The sequence below is a fragment of the Mustelus asterias genome, chromosome 1, assembly GCF_964213995.1.
Source record: "Mustelus asterias chromosome 1, sMusAst1.hap1.1, whole genome shotgun sequence".
Classification (NCBI taxonomy): Eukaryota; Metazoa; Chordata; class Chondrichthyes; order Carcharhiniformes; family Triakidae; genus Mustelus; species Mustelus asterias.
The window spans coordinates 13355417-13376103 of NC_135801.1; the positions used below are offsets into that span (position 1 = coordinate 13355417).

Sequence of the window (20687 nt, forward strand, 5' to 3'; positions counted from 1 at the left end):
GAAGCCGCAGACTCTGCCACAGGGTTGGTAGGGGGTGTTTGATGAGGTGTGTGGGTGGGGCACTCTGGATTCTGTGCTCTCTTTTCACTGTTTACGCTTGGACCCTCCGGTGAGGTTCGAGGTGATTGGTGGATGCTTAGAACATAGAACAGTACAGCACAGAACAGGCCCTTCGGCCCACGATGTTATGCCGAGCTTTATCTGAAACCAAGATCAAGCTATCCCACTCCCTATCATCCTGGTGTGCTCCATGTGCCTATCCAATAACTGCTTAAATGTTCCTAAAGTGTCTGACTCCACTATCACTGCAGGCAGCCCATTCCACACCCCAACCACTCTCTGCGTAAAGAACCTACCTCTGATATCCTTCCTGTATCTCCCACCACTATATAAATGCAAATTTTTATTTCAGGTTTCCAGAATCCAAATTATTTTGCATCTGTAGCTGGTGAGAGGCTCCCGATTAAGAAACAAGTTGGGAGTTTAAAATTTGACTTCAGGCAAAGGCAGAGCTGTACCACAGAGAGCCTTTCTTTATCCCCAGTATCTTCAAAAACATGAATGTTTAATGTTCATAAATTCATTTACAAGAGTTCAATTTTTCTCAAAAGAAAAAGCAACAACACATCCCAAAACTCAGTCACAAAGCTATCTCTATTCCTGCAAAGGGTCATAATGACTTGTTAAATTCCAACGTACTGTGTCACACTTCAAACTGGCACATCGGCCATTTACTGCGGTGAATGGGTCAACATATATCCTTCACTTATGCTTATCTGAATCAATGTGACTGCAGTATTAGAGACAGTTCAGCTTTTATTAGGAGATAATTGCTTTTCTGGCCCATTTTCAAGTGCAGTCCAAAGTAATAAAAGACAAAATTGGTGAAAAAATGTATTTTCTGCACAACACCAAGCTATCAGCCTAGTATCAGTGTCAAACTCTCAGCAAGGGACAGGCTGCGGTGCACTTCCATTGTGATCCTTCTCAACCAGCTTTGGCATGGCTGGCCATACCCTCTTAAGAACATAATAACTAGGAGCAGGAGTAGGCCATCTGGCCCCTCGAGCCTGTTCCGCCATTCAATAAGATCATGGCTGATCTTTTCATGGACTCAGCTCCACTTAACCGCCCGCTCACCATAACCCTTAATTCCTTTACTGTTCAAAAATTTATCTATCCTTGCCTTAAAAACTATGTGGTAGCCTCAACTGCTTCACTGGGTAGGGAATTCCACAGATTCACAACCCTTTGTGTGAAGAAGTTCCTCCTCAACTCAGTCCTAAATCTGCTTCCCCTAGTTCTAGTTTCACCTGCCAGTGGAAACAACTTCCCTGCTTCTATCTTATCTATTCCCTTCATAATCTTATATGTTTCTATAAGATCTCCCCTCATTCTTCTGAATTCCAATGAGTATAGCCCCAGTCTACTCAGTCTCTCCTCATAAGCCAAACTTCTCAACGCCGGAATCAACCTAGTGAATCTCTTCTGCACTCCCTCCAATGCCAGTATATCCTTTCTCAAATAGAGATCAAAACTGTACACAATACTCCAGGTGTGGCCTCACCAGCACCTTATATAGCTGCAACATAACCTCGCTGCATAACCTAATCTCTTCCTCTGGCAGCACTCCTCCATTGTCCAGCTGAGTACGATTTCGTGGTCCGCATGTTGCCAGCCTAAGGTGAAAGAGGTCAATGCCTCAAAATGCCAGCTGTCTCTGTGCTGAGGATATGGCCCCCACCAGTTGTTCACCCAACCAAATCCACACCAATGCCTGTACAAATCAGACGGCACTGCAGGAGGCTGAGTGATCCATCATGTCTCTGCTGAGATTGTTTCCCACTTACGTGTGGGTCGTTGCGATAAACCAAACACTGTCAACAGAGGACGCGCCACATTCTCCTGGCATTTGGTTCTGAATCTTATGACTTCCATTTGCCACTGTGGCTATCATGAAGCAACTGAGTGTCTATCCTCTGGTCTCATCTCCAGTTCATCAAACTAAAATCTCCAGCACTTTTTCCCCCCATAGCACAGTGGTTAGCACTGCCGCCTCACTGTGCCAGGGACCTGGTTTCAATTCCAGCCTCGGGTCACTGTCCGTGTGGAGTTTGCACATTCTCCCTATGGCTGCGTGGGTTTCCTCCGGGTGCTGCGGTTTCCTCCCACATTCCAAAGATGTGGGGGTTAGGTTTATTGGCCATGCTAAATTTCCCCTTAGTGTCAGGGGATTAGCAGCATAAATATGAAGGGTTACGGGAATAAGGCCAGGGTGGGATTGTGGTTGGTACAGACTCGATGGGCCAAATGGCCGCCTTCTGTACTGTAGGGATTCTATGATTCTGCACTCTCTTCTTTCCTTCTCTATGAACGGTATGCTTTGTCTGTATGGCGCACAAGAAACAGTACTTTTCACTGTATCCCAATACACGTGACAATAATAAATCAAATCATATCAAAGATGTGCAGGTTAGGTGGATTGGCTATGCTAGGTTTGTCCCTTAGTATCCCAAGATGTGTAGGTTAGGGGGATTAACCATGGTAAACGTGTGCGGTTACGGGTATAGGACGCATGGCGAGTCTGGGTAAGATACTCTGTCAGAGAGTTGGTGCAGACTAGATGGGCTGAATGGCCTCCTTCTGCACGGTAGGGATTCTATGGAACTAAAGCTGCATGAGAGGTGGAATGAGTGTCTAAATGAGTCAGCGGGCAGATCATTCCCTCACCTCAAGCCCAGACTGACAGGGCTTTTCTTTCACCAGTTGAATTCACCAGTCGGTAACCAAACGTTGATACATACAGGCCTACAACACAAAAACCTTCGACAATTCTGACACAAGTGAACACTAAACTGACAGACTCAAGGAGCGAAGACTGCCTGGTTTTGAAAGTAGATGTATTTACATTGCTGTGTTGTTGTGAAATCAGGATTTGAGGCAAACACTTGGGAGCAGTGTGCAGCGAGCAACACTCTGCATCGAACCCTGTGCTTGATCCTGGATACCGAGAATAGCACTGACATCACACACCTTGACAGCACAAACATTTCCTAGAAATGAATTGATGAAATGCCTACAGGGGCACAAACAGGCAGCGTTAAGCTGAGACAGTGAAGCCGGGAACACAAGTTCAATCCAGTAACAGGTTATTTTGGGACAGATATCACCATTTTCTTTCTTTATACAGAGTGGTCAACATGTGGAATAAACCTCTAGCTATGGCAAAGTTCTTCTATTTTAGAGTTTAAAAAAGTGTAAGAACTTTTTGAATTGTAGAGAAACGTGGCAGCTATATTAACTCAAAGACCTCACAAATAGATGCAACAAATAGAATGAAGATATAGATTGACGCAATACATAGAATCCCTACAGTACAGGAGAGGCCATTTGGCCCATCAAGGCTGTACCTACTCTCTGACAGAATATCTTATGATGTGGAAATGCCAGCGTTGGTGGAAATGCCAGCGTTGGACTGGGGTGGGCACAGTAGGAAGTCTCACAACACCAGGTTAAAGTCCAACAGGTTTATTTGGAATCACGAGCTTTCGGAGCACTGCCCCTTCACCTGATGAAGGAGCAGCGCTCCGAAAGCTCACGATTCCAAATAAACCTGTTGGACTTTAACCTGATGTTGTGAGACTTAGAGTACCTTACCCAAACCCTCTCCCCCTGCCCTATCCCTGTAACCCCACACATTTACTATGGCTAATCCCCCGAACCTACACATCTTGGGACACTAAGGGTTGATTTAGCATGGCCAATTCACCTAACCTGCACATCTTTGGAGTGTGGGAGGAAACTGGAGCACCCGGAGGAAACTCACGCAGACATGGGGAGAACGTGCAAACTTCACACAGATAGTCACCCAAAGCTGGAATTGAACCCATGTCCATGGAGCTGTGAGGCAGCAGTGCTAACCACTGCGACACTGCGCCACCATTAAGGGATAAATGCAGCTACCATAGTCCCATAATGGGAAACAGGAAGCACACTTCAACTTCCAGTCAGAAGTGCAACAGCCATCATATTGGTTATGGACAAAAGAGGCAATGCTTACCCATTAGGGCCTTTGCATGTACATGCCAACACCCAAGGTGCAGACGATCCTACCAGCACAGTGCTGGAGATCCAGTTTATATACTGTTCACTGCTCACAATATGTCCTCCCTAATGCACTGCATAGACCAAGGCCAGACTTTGGTGATCGCTTTGCTGAACAGTTTTGCATGTATGACTCAAAGTTCCCTGCCACTTGCCCTTTCAATTCTATCCCACACCCACTCGAACCGCTCAATAGTTCAGGGTTTTGCTGTCAGCAATGGTTGTAATGCTCACTGCTGATCTCACAGAAAGCTGCCCACTAAGAGCTAGTCATCTGTAGCACAGTGATTAGCACAGCTGCCTCACAGTGCCAGGGACCCAGGTTTGATTCCAGCCTTGGGTGACTGTCTGTGTGAAGTTTGGACATTCTCCCCGTGTCTGCGTGAGTTTTCTCCAGGTGCTCCGGTTTCATCCCAGTCTAAAAATGTGTGGGTTAGATGGATTGGCCATGATAAACTGTAAGAAGTCTCACAACACCAGGTTAAAGTCCAACAAGTTTATTTGGTAGCACAAGCCACAAGCTTTCAGAGCGCTGCTCCTTCATCAGGTGAGTGAGAGAACTGTTCACAAACAGGGCATATAAAGACATCAACTCAATTTTCAAAATAATGGTTGGAATGCAAGTCTTTACAGGTAATCAAGTCTTAAAGGTATAGACAATGTGAGAGGGTTAAGCACGGGTTAAAGAGATGTGTATTGTCTCCAGCCAGGACAGTTAGTGAGATTTTGCAAGCCCAGGCAAGTCGTGGAGGTTACAGATAGTGTGACATGCACCCAAGATCCTGGTTGAGGCCGTCCTCATGTGTGCGAAACTTGGCTATCAGTTTCTGCTCAGCGATTCTGCGTTGTCGTGTGTCGTGAAGGCCGCCTTGGAGAATGCTTTCCCGAAGATCAGAGGCTGAATGCCCATGACTGCTGAAGTGTTCCCCAACGGATGAATGAACACCGCTCGACAATCACCAGGCAGGAGTGTTCCCTTCCTGTTGGGGAACACTTCAGCAGTCACGGGCATTCAGCCTCTGATCTTCGGGTAAGCGTTCTCCAAGGCGGCCTTCACAACACACAACACAGAATCGCTGAGCAGAAACTGATAGCCAAGTTCCGCACACATGAGGACGGCCTCAACCGGGATCTTGGATTCATGTCAGAATATCTGTAACCCCCACGACTTACCTGGGCTTGCAAAATCTCACTAACTGTCCTGGCTGGAGACAATACACATCTCTTTAACCCGTGCTTAACCCTCTCTCCACTCACATTGTCTATACCTTTAAGACTTGATTACCTGTAAAGACTCACATTCCAACCATTATTTTGTAAATTGAGTTTGTGTCTTTATATGCCCTGTTTGTGAACAGAACTCCCACTCACTTGATGAAGGGGCAGCGCTCTGAAAGCTTGTGGCTTCTGCTACCAAATAAACCTTTTGGACTTTAACCTGGTATTGAGAAACTTCTTACTGTGCTTACCCCAGTCCAACGCCGGCATCTCCACCTCATGATAAATTGTCCCATAGTGTCTCAATGTGTGTAAACTAGGGGGATTAGCAGGATAAATACATGGGGTTATGGGAAAGGACCTGGGTAGGAGAGTTGGTGCAGACTTGATGGACCCAATGGCCTCTTTCTGCATAGTAGGGATTCAATGATTCAATTTCCAAGGGTTTCACCTTTCCCGTGTTAATTTGATTCAGGTACCAACTATTGGAGATCTCTGGCACCCAGCAACAGTGATATCATCAAGTAGGATAGGCAGCCAATCACTTTGAAGAATTCTCTCAGAAAACAAGGAAGTAAAATGCACTGATTACTTTTCAGTCTTTAATAATTTCACTGAGAACAAAATTTGTATTGGGACATATACTTGGAATTCAAGTGGAAGCTGAAATATTTAAAACTTCTTAAAAAAATAAAAACCTTTGGAATTATAATGAAAAAAATTGACATTCCACTAATATACACTTTGTTTCTCAGGGCTAGGTCATTCAACTTAGAACGCTGTTAAAAATCCAATTACACTTCAGTCAACAACATATTCGGCGAGGTTTACAGCAAGGTCGGTGTTAAAAGTGGAAGTTCATCTCAATTTCTAAACATAGAACAGTACAGCACAGAACAGGCCCTTCGGCCCACGATGTTGTGCCGAGCTTTATCTGAAACCAAGATCAAGCTATCCCACTCCCCATCATCCTGGTGTGCTCCATGTGCCTATCCAATAACCACTTAAATGTTCCTAAAGTGTCTGACTCCACTATCACTGCAGGCAGTCCATTTCACACCCCAACCACTCTCTGCGTAAAGAACCTACCTCTGATATCCTTCCTGTATCTCCCACCACGAACCCTATAGTTATGCCCCCTTGTAATAGCTCCATCCACCCGAGGAAATAGTCTTTGAACGTTCACTCTATCTATCCCCTTCATCATTTTATAAACCTCTATTAAGTCTCCCCTCAGCCTCCTCCGCTCCAGAGAGAACAGCCCTAGCTCCCTCAACCTTTCCTCATAAGACCTACCCTCCAAACCAGGCAGCATCCTGGTAAATCTCCCCTGCACTCTTTCCAGCGCTTCCACATCCTTCTTATAGTGAGGTGACCAGAACTGCACACAATATTCCAAATGTGGTCTCACCAAGGTCCTGTACAGTTGCAGCATAACCCCACGGCTCTTAAACTCCAACCCTCTGTTAATAAAAGCTAACACCCTATAGGCCTTCTTCACAGCTCTATCCACTTGAGTGGCAACCTTCAGAGATCTGTGGATATGGACCCCAAGATCTCTCTGCTCCTCCACAGTTTTCAGAACCCTACCTTTGACCCTGTAATCCACATTTAAATTAGTCCTACCAAAATGAATTACCTCACATTTATCAGGGTTAAACTCCATTTGCCATTTTTCAGCCCAGCTTTGCATCCTATCTATGTCTCTTTGCAGCCTACAACAGCCCTCCACCTCATCCACTACTCCACCAATCTTGGTGTCATCAGCAAATTTACTGATCCACCCTTCAGCCCCCTCCTCTAAGTCATTAATAAAAATCACAAAGAGCAGAGGACCAAGCACTGATCCCTGCGGCACTCCGCTAGCAACCTGCCTCCAATCCGAAAATTTTCCATCGACCACCACCCTCTGTCTTCGATCAGACAGCCAGTTACCTATCCAATCGGCCAACTTTCCCTCTATCCCACACCTCCTCACTTTCATCATAAGCCGACCATGGGGGACCTTATCAAACGCCTTACTAAAATCCATGTATATGACATCAACTGCCCTACCTTCATCAACACACTTAGTTACCTCCTCAAAAAATTCAATCAAATTTGTGAGGCACGACTTGCCCTTCACGAATCCGTGCTGACTATCCCGGATTAATCCGCATCTTTCTAAATGGTCGTAAATCCCATCTCTAAGGACCTTTCCCATCAATTTACCAACAACCGAAGTAAGACTAACCGGTCTATAATTACCAGGGTCATTTCTATTCCCTTTCTTAAACAGAGGAACAACATTCGCCATTCTCCAGTCTTCTGGCACCATCCCCGTGGACAGCGAGGACCCAAAGATCAAAGCCAAAGGCTCTGCAATCTCATCTCTTGCTTCCCAAAGAATCCTAGGATACATTTCATCAGGCCCAGGGGACTTATCGACCTTCAGTTTATTCAAAACTGCCAGGACATCCTCCCTCCGAACATCTATTTCCTCCAGCCTATTAGCCTGTAACACCTTCTCTTCCTCAAAAACATGGCCCCTCTCCTTGGTGAACACTGAAGAAAAGTATTCATTCATCACCTCGCCTATCTCTACTGACTCCATACACAAGTTCCCACTACTGTCCTTGACCGGCCCTAACCTCACCCTGGTCACTCCAGATGGTGCATAACTGTGCATGTGTGGAAGGCAAAAGTTGCTGCCAGTTCCACAGTTGCAATTAAGTTTAAGTTTATTTATTCGTGTCACAGGTCGGCTTACGTTAACACTGCAATGAAGCTACTGTGAAATCTCCTAGTAGCTGCACTCAGGCGCCTGTTTGGGTACACTGAGGGAGAATTTAGCATGGCCAATGCACCCTAACCAGCATATCTTTCGGACTGTGGGAGGAAACTGGAGCACCTGGAGGAAACCCATGCAGACACAGGGAGAACGTGCAAACTCCGCACAGATAGTGACCCAAGCTGGGAATTGAACCCAGGTCCCTGGCGCTGAGGCAGCAGTGCTAACCACTGTGCCGCCGTGCTGATGGCAAACTCTGATAGTTTTGCTGTCATTACAATCGCAGAATATATATAGAGTCATAGAGGTTTACAGCATGGAAACAGGCCCTTCGGCCCAACTTGTCCATGCTGCCCTTTTTTTTAAAAACACCTAAACTAATCCCATTTGCCCGCATTTGACCCATATCCCTCTATACCCATCGTACCATGTAACTATCTAAATGCTTTTTAAAAGATAAAATTGTACCCGCCTCTACTACTACCTCTGGCAGCTTGTTCCAGACACTCACCACCCTGTGTGTGAAAAAATTGCCCCTCTGGACACTTTTGTATCTCTCCCCTCTCACCTTACACCTATGCCCTCTAGTTTTAGACTCCCCTACCTTTGGGAAAAAATATTGACTATCTACCTTGTCTATGCCCCTCCTTATTTTATAGACCTCTATAAGGTCACCCCCAGCCTCCTACGCTCCAGAGAGAAAAGTCCCAGTCTATTCAGCCTCTCCTTATAACTCAATCCATCAAGTCCCAGTAGCATCCTAGTAAATCTTTTCTGCACTCTTTCTAGTTTAATAATATCCTTTCCATAATAGGGTGACCAGAATTGCACACAGTATTCCAAGTGTGGCCTTACCAATGTCTTGTACAACTTCAACAAGACGTTCCAACTCCCTGTATTCAATGTCCTGACCGATGAAACCAAGCATGCCGAATGCCTTCTTCACCACTCTGTCCGCCTGTGACTCCACTTTCAAGGAGCTATGAACATGTACCCCTAGATCTCTTTGTTCTGTAACTCTCCCCAACGCCCTACCATTAACTGAGTAAGTCCTGCCCTGGTTCAATCGACCAAAATGAATCACCTCGCATTTGTCTAAATTAAACTCCATCTGCCATTCATCAGCCCACTAGCCCAATTGATCAAGATCCCGTTGCAATTGGAGATAACCTTCTTCACTGTCCACTATGCCACCAATCTTGGTGTCATCTGCAAACTTACTAACCATGCCCCCTATATTCTCATCCAAATCATTAATATAAATGACAAATAACAGTGGGCCCAGCACTGATCCCTGAGGCACACCGCTGGTCACAGGCCTCCAGTTTGAAAAACAACTCTCTACAACCACCCTCTGGCTTCTGTCAAGAAGCCAATTTTGTATCCATTTAGATACCTCACCCTGGATCCCATGAGATTTAACTTTCTGCAACAACCTACTATGCGGTACCTTGTCAAAGGCCTTGCTAAAGTCCATGTAGACAACATCAACTGCACTGCCCTCATCTACCTTCTTGGTTACCCCTTCAAAAAAACTCAATTAAATTTGAGAGACATGATTTTCCACTCAAAGCCATGCTGACTGTCCCTCATCAGTCCTTGCATCTCTGAATGCCTGTAGAGCTTCACTGAAAGGGTAGAAAGCTAAAGAACAGGACATTATTGTTCTAAGACACCATTATGTCTTCATGTAAACTTTAATGTCAGACTTAAAACTGAAGCTCACAGTCTCTCCCTAGCGTGACGTGCTGTAATGTGGAATGGGTGTGCTGGCATTTCTGGAGGAGGAGGAAAGCAGCAGGTTAGTGCTTTTGTGCACTGTCTCCCACCAGCCAAAAGGAAAAAAATAGTCTTGACCAGTATTCTTATTTCCCCGTTTTACTGGTGTTCCATTTTAAAGTATAGAGGACTAATTTAGACCAGCATTCTTATTCTGAGGCTAGGAGTACTGCCGTGAGTAACTCATCTCTGACTCCCCAAAGCCTATCCACCATCTACAAGGTTCAAGTCAGGAGTGTGATGGAATACTCTCCACTTGCCTGGATGGGTGCAGCTCCATCAACACTCAAGAAGTTTGACACCATCCAGGACAAAGCAGCCTGCTTGATCGGCACCACATCTACAAACATCCACTCCCTCCACCACCAACGCTCAGTAGCAGCAGTGTGTACTATCTACAAGATGCACTGCAGCAATTCACCAAAGATCCTTGGACAGCATCTTCTAAACCCACGACAACTTCCATCTAGAAGGATAAGAGCAGCAGATACATGGGAACACCACCACCTGCAAGTTTCCCTCTCTAAGCCTCTCACCATCCTGACTTGGAAATATATTAACATTCCTTCGCAGTCGCTCGGTCAAAATCCTGGAATTCCCTCCCGAACAGCATTGTGGGTCAACCCACAGCACATGGACTGCAGCGATTCAAGAAGGCAGCTCACCAACTCAAGGGCAACTAGGGATGGGCAATAAATGCTGGCCTAGCTAGTGACGCCCATGTCCCACGAATGAATAAAAAAAAATTCCCCATTTTACTGCTTTATTTTCCTTCTGGGCATCAAAACTACTTGTTTATGACCTGCCTTTTTTCTACCAAGCTTAAGTGTCATTGGAGTCTATCCAACTTTGCTGATTTTTCTTGCTTCCCTTTATCCGCTTACTCAACATTTTAAATATTAGAATTGGGTAGTCCATTTAGCTCCAAAAGCCATCAATCCACAATGAGCTGAATGAGATCCTCCTGTGATACAAGGTTCTAGAATTTTAAGCATCTTATTTCTGATTTATTTCATTCTGCCACTTATTATCTCATGTAAGATAACTTCTGACATTTTAACCATCTCCCACTTTACAGATCAGTCAATATGCTTTTGGCTCAGCCCCTGGTGCTGTTTTTCTTAAAAAAATATGTTGTTTATTTGGTCACAACCAAGAACTTGCAATCAAAATGTTAGCTCAACTGTTCTCTCCACAGATACAATGCCTGGTATACTCACTGTTTCCAATGTTTTGTTTCTGGTTCAGATTTCTAACATTTTTGCAGCATTGGCTGGCACGGTGACACAGTGGTCCGCACTGCTGCCTCACAGCGCTAGGGATCCTGGTTTGATTCCCAGCTTGGGTCACTGTCTGTGCGGAGTCTGCACGTCCTCCCCATGTCTGCGTGGGTATCTTCCGGGTGCTCTGGTTTCCTCCCCCAATCTGAAAGATGTGCTGGTTAGGCGCATTGGCCATGCTAAATTCTCTCTGTGTACCCGAACAGGCGCCGGAGTGTAGCAGCTAGATTTTCACAGTAACTTCACTGCAGTGTTAACATAAGCCTACTTGTGATACTAATAAATGAACTTCAAACTTTTTTAAAAACTACTTTCAACACTCAATCAACACAGTTGTTCAGTCGCCTAAGGCGACTCTTCTCTCTGCCAAAATGACCTGTGTTCAATTCTCTGCACAGTATCACCTCCAAGAATAAACATTTTCTGTTTGGGGATTTCTTATGAGCTCAACTGAGTCCTGAAAATGGTCCCGTGAGAGTACATATCTACACGGCGAGGGTAATGTGCTTGTAAAGATCAATTAAAAATTAATGATGTGACATTTTTAGTAATGATCAAGTTTGGGATGAAGTATCAAAAAGCAGAATCTGTTCGAAATTTTTTAAATTAAATCCATACCTTAAGGAAGGATGTGCTGGCCCTGGAGGGGGTCCAGAGAAAGTTCACAAGAATGATCCCAGCAATGAAGGGTTTGTCATCTGAGGAGCAGTTGAGGAGTCTGGGCCAATACGTGATGGAGTTTAGAAGGAAGAGGGGGTATCTTATTGAAACTTACAGAATACTGAGAGGCCTAGATAGAGTGGACGTGGAGAGGATGTTTCCACTAGTGGGAGAGACTAGAACCAGAGGGCACAACCTCAGACTGAAGGGACGCTCCTTCAAAACTGAGATGAGGAGGAATTTCTTCAGCCAGAGAGTAGTGAATCTGTGGAACTCATTACCACAGAGGGCTATGGAGACCAGGTCATTGAGTGTCTTTAAGACAGAGATAGATAGGTTCTTGATCAATAAGGGGATCAAGGGTTATCGGGAGAAGGCAGGAGAATGGGGGTGAGAGTCATATCAGCCATGATTGAATTGCGGGGCAGACTCAGGGATAGGAATGGACCGAATGGCCTATTTCTGCTCCTATATCTTATGGGTTGTAAATTCGCTCGTGTAAATTCAGTTCTCCTTTAAGTGGGTTACCACTGAACTTCAACCAAAGCTAAAGCAACTGAAGGCAGAAAGGAGTTAATCCCCATCAATGGTATAGAGCTAAAATGATACATTATTTGCACTAACTCGAAGCAAAAAAATAGCTTGTACTTCAGGTAACTTTGGTATAAAGAACCAGTCTGTCAAAATTGCGTGGATAATAAACATCGTCCACGTGGCTGGCAGCTGAGTGTTGCTAATGTCCCTTAAAGTTTCTAAACAAAAAAGTTGGCAAGATATTGGAAATCTGTGGAACAAAATTGCAGTAGCACTGGGACGTTGTGTTGAGATCTGTCACCCAGTTGACTCTTCTAGATATTACACAAGCTGTTTCAGAGTCTGTCATCTGAGCAGTCATCACATGTGTCCATGTGAGAGTCTGAAAGAAGCAATTATACTTTGGCAACTGAACTGTTGACGATTTAATTACAAGAAGCAACTTGTGACTACATTCCTGAATCAAGTGTTTATGGTTCAACTTGCTTTTTTAAGAAAGAAAACGTAACAGTACATCTAGTCTCTCTCTCTTTGGGAAGCCTCAATTCTTCTATTATTTATTTCAATTTTTATTTAATATCAATGATTTCAAAAGGAAATTTGAGAGGCACTTGTGAGGAATAAACTTGCAGCGCTCTGGGGATAGAGCCGGGGTAGGGACTGATTGGAGTACTCTACATAATGCTGGCAGGGGCTTGATTGGCTAAATGGCCCCCTTCCGTGGCATAATGACTCTATTTTACTTCAAACATGTTGAAAGCTAGTAATGAGAACAGGAAAATGGGGCAATGGGAGCCAAACTTGATTTCCCTCCTTTTGGGGACCATTGGTGCCAATCTCCCTCCCTGCTCCATATATATGTGGGACTTCCAAATCCCTTGTGCTCCTGCTGATCCCTTTCGCCATTGACCTTTAGGACTGCCTGCTGAGGGGTAATAGTAGCCCTGATTTAGCAGCAGGAATCACCCCAAGGTGCAAGCAGAGGACCTAATTTAGGTCTACATTCCCTCAAATTTTGCTCCATCTTTCCAGACCTCAGTCTCTTTCTGCCAAGACACTGCATCTCCTTCCTTCCTTCTTCTGGACTCTCATATCTCCTTTACTGTCCCCCGTTGCCTCTTCTCATAGTAAAGTTGCCCCTGCTGCATTCACAACTCTTGTGCCCTAGCAGGGCTTCTCCTGGTACCTGGAATCCTGGTGGGTACCCTGGGATTACTAAATCCAGCAAAATGAGTCAATGTTGTGGTGTCGGTAAAACGGGTAGCCACCAAAGAAGCACTTCTTAAGTGAGTCACTTAGTAACCTAGGGAAACACTCTATGCAAATTGGTTGCCAGATTCAACTCATTTACGTCCAGATAATCATTTTTATTTATGTTAGTCAGAGAATTAATATTACTCAGGACACTATAGAAATACCTCTGCCTTTTTTGAACAGTGCCATGGGATCTCGTATACCCAAGGGGCCAGATGCAGCCTCAGTCCAACTTTTTATCTAGGAACAATAAAAGGAACACAAATGCAAGTTGCTGGATTACAACATTTTAGTTGTTGATCCTGACAAAAATACTTTGTAACTCATTAACTGACACACGTGTATAATAGGTACAAGTTTGTTATTTATATTTGAAATAATGCTCAATTTAGTAATTGAGTTTTGAAACTGCTGCACCCCCGACTTTAAAATGAGTTTTTTTAAAGTTTATTTATTAGTGTCACAAGTAGGCTTACATTAACACTGCAATGAAATTACTGTGAAAATCCCCTAGTTGCCACACTCTGGCGCCTGCTCAGGTTCACTGAGGGAGAATTTAGCACGGCCAATGCACCTAACTAGCACGTCTTTCGGACTGCAGAAACCAGAGCACCCGGAGGAAACCCACGCAGACACGGGGAGAATGTACAGACTCCACACAGACAGTGACCCAAGCCGGGAATCAAACCCGGGTCCCTGGTGCTGTGAGACAGCAGTGCTAACCACTATACCACCCGTTTGACTGACATTCCCGAATTATACTGGTTTTGGCACCATCTAAACACCAATGGCACTCAATAGAACACAGGACTAAGACACAGCTGAACATTTAATTCAAACTGGAATGTTACAAATCCTAAGATTGGAAATAAACCAGTCAGCAAAATGTTTACAGCAAACCAAGGAAGCAACTGGGAGATTTAAGTTTATTGGGGACAATTGCCACATTAATTGAAGGAATGTTGAAATAAAATTTGATAAACAAACACATTATACAAGAGGAAAAAGTTACTTTTCAGACTTAAACCTCAATCCTGGCCTTTTCTAACCTTTACCTCGGTATAGCCACTGCTTTGTTTATTTTACGCACTGATAATTGAAAAGTTTAAAGTTTATTTATTGGTCACAAGTAAGACTTACATTAACACTGCAATGAAGTTACTGTGAAAATCCCCTAGTCGCCACACTCCGATGCCTGTTCGGGTACACCGAGGGAGAATTTAGCACGGCCAATGCACCTAACCAGCCATGTCTTTTGGACTGTGAGAGCACCCGGAGGAAACCCACGCAGATACAGGGAGAATGTGCAGACTCCACAGAGACAGTGACCCAAACAAGAATTGAACCCGGGCCCCTAGCACTGTGAGGCAGCAGTGCTAACCACTGTATCACCAAGGCAACTAGTAAAGGAAACAACATTAGAGAAAAAGGGAAACCTTTGCAGGGCAATGGCTTTAATCGAACAGCTTTATCAAAGAGCCAGAAAGGATATGATGGGCCAAATGGCCTCCTTCTATACTGTGATCATTCAGACAAGTATAGTCTGGATTTTTCAGCAAATCAGAAGAGACTTAAACTCTTATGCCCTTGCCTTGGCCAATAACTGTCTGCAGATCTGGGACAGAGGACAGAAATATAACCTTTGTTACATTTCTTGGCATTCAAGGTAGTAGGATGTAGCACACAAGGACCGACTGTTAAGACCTAGCACCCAGTGTTCAGAAACCTGTGAAGGGAATGAACGAAAGGTGCCAGCAGAGAAGAACTATCAGAACACAAGCCTACACTCTTATGGGTGGCACAGTGGTTAGCCACGCCAGGGGTGTGGGTTCAATTCCAGCCTCGGGTCACTGTCTGTGTGGAGTTTGCACGTTCTCCCCGTGTCTGCATGGGTTTCCTCCAGGTGCTCTGGTTTCCTCCCACACTCCAAAGATGTGCGGGTTAGGTTGTTTGGCCATGCTGAATTGACCCTAGTGTTAAGGGATTAGCAGAGTAAATATGTGGGGTTACAGGAATAGGGTCTGGGTGGGATTGTGGTCGGCGCAGACTCAATGGGCCTAATGGCCTCCTTCTGCACTGTAGGGATTCTACACAGACCCTAGAAATACGTCTCTCGCAGAAGCTTCCTACTTGTTTGTTTGGAGCAGGTCTCAGCCCTGCTGCTGCGAATTCCCTTCCGTGTTTCAGCAGTGCTCCCCAGTACAGGCCAGGAGCCTTGTATGCGAGTGACTCAAGGACTGAAATTCAATCCGGTTGAGGGGACATTCTTTATCGAAAGTCTTTGTCCAGCCTATTGCAGGGGCTTATATTTGCAAACAGCAATAAAGAGACCAGATAACGAAACAAAATTAGAGTGAGAAAAAAGAAATGACAGTGGAGATTGAGAGATTATATCAACATAATAATGCTGATCTCAATATGAAACCGAGTTGGAGTGTGACATCCATTTCGAAGAAAAGAAAAGATATTGACAGGCAAATATTGCGGCCATGCAGAGATAATCAGGAGCCTATGGGGGGTTGGGGAAGAGGGGGAATCAAGAGAGCAAATTGGGATTTATGAGCTAGATGGGTTTGGCATGATGGATGGAAGGAGAATGGAGAAAAATTAAAGGGAGGTGGTAGGTTCTTTGGAAGAAGCGAGGAAGTAATTAAGGGTGAAGGGAACAAAGGAATTGATACAGGCTATCAGGTATGAATACCGAATATAGCTCAGGTGAACTACCAGACTGATAGCACAGCATGTACATTCAAATTTGAGAACATGGGGGATAGTTATTATACTGGGGAAAAAAAGGGAAGAAAGCCCATCAAAGTTCCAACGGAGATGTAAACCTTCATCCCTCCACCTTTAAAGTTATGGCTGCCAACAACCACAAGGGCCGGAATTTTACCGCCACACCCGCCCCAATTCCAGGGCGAGTGAGGCTCACAGAATGGAATTCTCCGTTGGCCTCGGGCAGGATTTTACAAGCCTCGCCCGAACGAGGTCGTAAAATACCAGCCAAAAGATCTACATTGAGATGGGAAAGTCCCAAGGCTCTCTGTCACATTGGAATAAACCAATCAATATGATGAATTGGCCAACTTCAGTTTTTCTTCTTCCTTCATCAACATTCTACTCCTGGAGGCCTTTATTTATTGCCAAGGGAAGGTCCATGGGTACCTTTCTGTTCATTGCCCAGATGATCATTCTTCCAAAGAGTGGCTGAAGAGCGAGCAGTGATATTGACAAATTTGACTGCAAAAGGGGCAATTACATTCAAGCCTAATTCAGACCAAAGTCACTCCCGACATGACTTACTGGTCAGAAGCAGCTACTCTGGCCAATTTCCAGCTCCAAAGTCCCAGTTGCTGTGGAACTCCAACTGTCCTGGTCCAGATCAGTTAATTCATAGAATCTCTACAGTAGAGAAGGAGGCCATTTGGCCCATCGAGTCTACACCTGTCACGAACCCACTCAGGCCCTATTCCTGTAACCCCACATATTTATCCTGCTAATCCCCTGACACTAGGGTCAATTTCACATGGCCAATAAACCTAACCCGCACATCTTTGCATTGTGGGAGGAAACCGGAGCAGTCGGAGGAAACCCATGCAGACACGGGGAGAACGTGCAAACTCAGTGACCCAAGGCCAGAATTGAACCCAGATCCCTGGCGCTGTGAGGCAGCAGCACTAACCATTGTGCCACCATGACATCCCCAACAAGTGCAGCAAGCAAACCTATCATTCCTGGATTTATTTTCTTCATCAAAGTGCCATTTTTTAAAAGCAGCACCTGACAAAAACTGTGTCTTATCAGAACATTCTAGAGGTTTGTAATGCGACTGGAATGTCCATATCCATCTATAGATGGTTCCCCAGGGGCCAGTGTAACAAGCTCAGCGCCCCTCAGCCTTTTGAACCTGTTGTCTGCTCTAACCACCATGTGCTGGTCGTGTTTGAACCCTCCCATGCAGACCAGGCTCCTGGCAATGTGATTACCACAGCGCCCTCAACCAACCAATTCAACACTGATTATTTGCATAAAGATTCAAACACACTTATCTAGATTTTTACAAAAGCTCAAATGTGTAAGATATCATGAAACATAAAAATAATGATGAAGGGAACAAATGTGGAACGTTTTTCTAAAGAACATGCAGCCCATGATAAACAAATAAGCACCAAGCTAACATTTCTTTGCACACAAGAGTGGAGAAGATCTCAAAAGCAAATATTGATCCACTATATTAAGGCAATGGTAGTTATTCAATGTCTCCACTCTGTCAGTTTTAATGACAGATTAACTTGCTTCTATAGCGTGAAAAAAAGAACTGATCTCTAAAATTCTGGCATGTAGGGATTCAACATACATTATTGAAAAATAAAATAAACATCACAGAATGTCTTTAAAAACCTTGGAAAATTAAATTAAAAGCCCATTGCGTTCTGAGTGACTAACTGCACCTTCATATTAAGCAAAGCATAATGTCACTTATTTCTCCATTGTGACTTTACACGCTGAAAGATCTTGTGCAATTTCAAAAGAAACTGTGCAAATGAATTTGGTTGCTGTGACCCTGATAAGCTGAATTGAATTGTGAAGAACAGCAGTCCATTCCTAGGACTTTGAGAAGTTAAAGAGAACAACATAACTGTAGGGATTCTATGATTATTTAAGATGTATGGGGATAGGGTCTGGTTGGGATTGTTGTCGGTGCAGACTCGATGGGCTGAATGGCCTCCTTCTGCACTGTAGGGATTCTATGATTATTTTACTTATAACTCCCAATTGCAAAGCGCATCCACCTTTTTTTCTTCCAACAGGGTGAGATGTCCAAACCCTATTCATCAGCATCATCAAACTGCCCCTGCACAGTGGGAATTTCCACCACATTTGCTCTTAGTGAGGGAGCGTGGTCACAGCTTGGGTTGTAAGTCTCGCCATCCTGCCAAACAAGCTGCACTTCGCAACAACCACGTCTAACAATTATGGCTAGGTCATCTTCATCTGGAAGGAAAAAAAAACATCACAAGTAGTTAAAAGAGGAGTCATTGGAAGTAATTTTTTTTGGACGATTCATTGGACAGGAATCTAATGGGAGTATCTTAAAAGATAAATTGTCAGCCCCAAAGGCAATAATCCTCCTAAATGTTCCCGTTCTTCCGTCTCCCACAGGGACCTGATGCTGGCGGCTTAAAAGTACCTTACGAGTGGAAATTTTACTGAACATTTCTGAAACCACAAAGTTCAATTACAAAGTAAATACGAGACACGTATTTTTCAACAGTCTTTTGGACCTTTTCTGAACCAGAAAGAATTTGCTTTTGTATAGCGCTTAAAACACATATTCAGGTGGCCCCAAAGTATTTTACAACCAGTGTCACTGTTAATCAAGCAAAGATAGTAACTAATCTGCACATAAAGGTCTCAAAAACCACCAACGCAATGGATCCAAGGTTGGTATAATTTGCTTTTCCCTCTACCGCCCCAGCTTCTGCTTCTTTACACATTATCATAGAATCCCTGCAGAGGAGGCCATTTGGTCCATCAAGCCAGCACCAACAACAATCCCACCCAGGCCCTATCCCCGTGACCCCTGCTAATTTACCCTGCTAATCCCCCTGACACTAAGGGGTAATTTAGCATGGCCAATTAATCAAACCTGCACATCTTTGGAGTGTGGGAGGAAACTGGAGCTCCCGGAGGAGACCCACGCAGACACGGGAAGAACTCCACACAGTCACCCAAGGCCGGATTTGAACCAGGGTCCCTGGCGCTGGGAGGCATCAGTGCCAACCACTGTGCCAACGTGCTGTCGTATACCTGTTGGAATATTCAGGAATTGTTTTCTTCGATTAAAATATTGCCAATGTCACTCCATTATATAAGTAGGGTGGGAGAGAGAAATCAGGAAATTATAGACCTATTAGCCTAACCTCTGTTGTGGGAAGTTACAAGGTCTTTAGGTTCGGGGTGACAGAATATTTGGGCAAATAAATGATCAGAGAGTCAACTTGTAATGCCTAAACCATGTCTAACTAATCTAATCCAGTTCAATTTTTAATAGGGGAGTTACCTAATTTGTAATTATTAGAAACACAGAATCACAGAATCCCTACAGTGCAGTAGGAGGTCATTTGGCCCATCGAGCCTGCACCGACCACAATCCCACCCAGGCCCCATTCCTGTAGCCCCACACATTTGCTCTGCTAATCCCCCTGATACTAGTGTCAATTTAGCAAGGCCAATCCACCTAACCCACACATCTTTGGACTGTGGGAGGAAACCGGAAGACCCGGAGAATGTGCAAACTCCACACAGACAGTGACCCGAGCCGGAATTGAACCCAGGTCCCTGGCACTGTGAGGCAGCAGCGCGAACCACTGTGCCACCGTGCCGCCCCAATGTGGATTTCCGGAAGGTTCCATACAATAGCCTGCTAGCAAAAGTGGTGGATGGGCCTGGGTAAGATGCTTCGGAGAGTCAGCACAGACTCGAAGGGCCAAATGGCCTCCTTTTGCACTGTAGGGATTCTATGGGATTCTCCAGTATAAAAAAGCTAGCTACTGAGAATCACTGTGGTGAAATGGTTGCTAAAATCGGATTTCCACTCAAACAGCCAAGTATTACAAAGGTACATGCAAGAAAGTGCACAGGCAGAAAGTACAGTGTACAATTTTTGAGTGAACTACCGGAAGTTGTGAAAGAACATGTAATCTTTAAACCCCTGTCGAATGTATTACCATAGGGACAAGCTTCATTGAGTTCTTCCTCCCAGTCCTCTTTCTCACAAGATAGCTCAGCACTCATTCCAGGTGTTTGCATGGCCTCTGGGAGTGGTGACATGTCATAGTCACTCATGTCACTGTCCAAATAATCGTGATAATCAACTCTATCTTCATCCTCCAGCTCATTTTCATCCTCTACTCTGGAGATGCAGCAGTTATTCTGCAGTTTCAAATCCTGCAAATCGGAATCAAGTGTAGTATTCTGTTCCTTCTCTGCCTGCCCTGATATCAAAAATGAACATTTTGCATATTCAGAAATAAATTACACGTGAATTACCATGACAAAGAAACAATAATGAATTAACATGATCA

General features: G+C 44.5%; 1 long non-coding RNA gene across 1 annotated transcript; it reads left to right on the plus strand.

Moving 5' to 3' along the window:
- The first annotated feature begins 11549 nt into the window (after positions 1-11549).
- Positions 11550-18871, plus strand: LOC144491563 (uncharacterized). Its single transcript, XR_013497469.1, has 2 exons — positions 11550-11622; positions 18763-18871. It is a non-coding gene; the product is annotated as an uncharacterized LOC144491563 (long non-coding RNA).
- Positions 18872-20687: the final 1816 nt, after the last annotated feature.